The sequence below is a fragment of the Myotis davidii genome, unplaced genomic scaffold, assembly GCF_000327345.1.
Source record: "Myotis davidii unplaced genomic scaffold, ASM32734v1 scaffold1510, whole genome shotgun sequence".
Lineage (NCBI taxonomy): Eukaryota > Metazoa > Chordata > Mammalia > Chiroptera > Vespertilionidae > Myotis > Myotis davidii.
The window spans coordinates 1-2,616 of record NW_006281920.1 but is presented as its reverse complement, the minus strand read 5'-3'; positions in this window follow the sequence as shown (position 1 = coordinate 2,616).

The window sequence follows — 2,616 nt, the reverse complement described above, 5'->3', positions numbered from 1 at the left end:
CCGGTTTCGGCATCCTCTATTTCTTTTTTAATGTCCTGTAGTTTTTGGGATACAGGTCTTTTACCTCCTTGGTTAAGTTTTTTCCAAGGTATCTTATATTTTTTGTTGCAATGGTAAATGGTATTTCATTTTTTAGTTTCTCTTTGTGAGAGTTTGTTATTGGTGTATAAAAATAACATTAATTTCTGAATGTTAATTCATATCCTGCTACTTTGCTGAATTCATTAATTAAATTTAGTAGTTTTTTTGCTGGTCTTTAGTTTGCTATGTGCAGTATTATGTCATCTGTGACTAATGACAATTTCACTTCCTCCTTTCCAATTTGGATGCTTTTTATTTTTTTTTTTCTTCTCTGGTCATTGTGGCTAAGACTTCCAGTACTTTTTTGAATAAAAGTGGTGAAAGTGGATATATCTGTCTTATTCCTGTTCTTAAGGGAAATGCTTTTAGTTTTTGCCAATTGAGTATGATGTTGGCTATAGGTTTGCCATATATGGCCTTTATTATGTGGAGGAATGGGTGTTGGATTTTGTCAAATGCTTTTTCTGCATCTATTGATATGATCATGTGATTTTTGTCTTTCAATTTGTTTATGGGCTGTATCACGTTTATTGATTTGCAAATATTGTACCAGCCTTACATTCTTGGAATAAATACCACTTGGTCATGATGTATGATCTTTTTAATATATTGCTGGATTCGATTTGCTAATATTTTGTTGAGGATTTTAGCATCTATGTTCATCAGGGACATTTGCCTATAATTCTCTTTCTTTGTAGTGTCTTTATCTGGTTGTGGAATTAGGATAATGCTAGCCTCATAAAAAAAGCTTTAAAGTATTCCTACCTCTTGGATTTTTTGGAATAGTTTGCAGAGTACAGGTGTTAGTTCTTCTTTGAATGTTTGGTAAAACTCCCCTGTGAAGCCGCCGGACCCAGGCTTTTGTTTACTGGGAGTTTTGGGGTTTTTTTTATTGCCTCTATTTCATCAGTTACATTTCTTCTCAATTGTCCAATTTGTTGGCATATAATTGTTCATAATATTTTCTTATAATCCTTTGTGTTTGGTGTAGTGTCTGTTGTTATTTCTCTTTCATTTCTGATTTTATTTATTTGTGCCCTCTCTTTTTTTTTTTTTTATGAGCCTGGTTACAGGTTTTTCAATCTTGTTTATCTTTCCAAAAACCCAGGTCTTGATATCATTGATTTTTTGCACTTTTTTTTCTTCTGCTCTCTGCCATGTATGGATACAATGAGAAATTGGGAGTTTGCAGCCTGGAAGCAGAATCTTACAAGAACCCAACCATGCTGACACCCTGATATCACATTTTTATTTTTATTTTTATTGTTGACATTATTATAGATGTCCCTGATACCCTTCCTTTGCCCCACTCTGAACAGACCTCACCCTTCCTTTCATCTGGGCCTCACACTTTCAACATCCAGAATTATGAGAAATAATTTTCTGATGTTTATAAGCCATCCAGTCAATGGTACTTGTTATAGCAGTCCAAACAAAGTACAACACTGCTGTATTAGGAATGGAATATAGGGTCACAAGCAGGGAGACCATTAGAAGTCTCTCAGAGTATTCATTTGAGAGAGGAGGGTGGCTCAACCAAAGAGGTAGCAGTAGAGATGAGTAGTGGTCAGATTATGGTTTAATATTTAAAATAAGGCTGACTAAATACTGATGGATTAGATATAAGTTGAGAGAGAAAAATAACAGTCAAAGATAACTCTGGGGTTATAACCAGTGATACTGAAAGAATGGAGTTGCTATCAATTAAAAAGAAAAGGTAGTGGGAGAAGCATGTTGAAAGTAAGTTCAGAGTGATGTGAGAGGAATAGTGGCCTGAGAGCACCTTTTCCTCTCCCCCTGAAATGTCAACAAGTTGACCAACTATAAATCAACACAGAAATTCCTGCTCAACACAGACACACGCCTCAGAGACCTGTGCACTGAAACATGGATTGACCTTGAGAACACCATGCTCAGCAAAATAAGTCAGTCAGAAAAAGCTAAGAACTATATGCTTTCACTCATATGTAGGATATAAAATTGAAATTTGTGAACACAAGCAGCAATGTAGTCATTGCCAGAGAGAAGGGAGTTGGGGGAGAAGAGGGACCTAATATAAAGTGACAGAAGATTTGACTTTGGGTGGTGAGCACAAGGAGCAATATACAGATCTTGTAACATAGAAACCACACCTGAAACCTATATGTTCATGTTGACCAATGTCACCCCAATCAATTTAATAAATAAATCTATTTTTTAAATAAAGTAAGTTCAGAAGGTGAAAGATCATAAATTCTGCAATGGTCACATTAAATTAGAATCCTGAACCTCCAGACTACAGTACCTCCAAGGAGAACATCTATACAAGTCTTTCTGTTCTGCATTTTGTCCAATATGACCCAGTAGTAAAAGAAGGAAATGTTGAAGTTCCAGTTTCTTCTCAGGAGCCAAGCACTCCCCAGGTCTCTGCTTTTCCATCCTCTTCAGTTTCATCAAGTGAGAGAATTGCTAAACACAGGTCAGTCTGTGTCCTTCAGTCTCTGAAAACTCCAGTGTGTCAGGAGGTTTGTGCTCAGCTCCCCCTGCAGCCTCAGG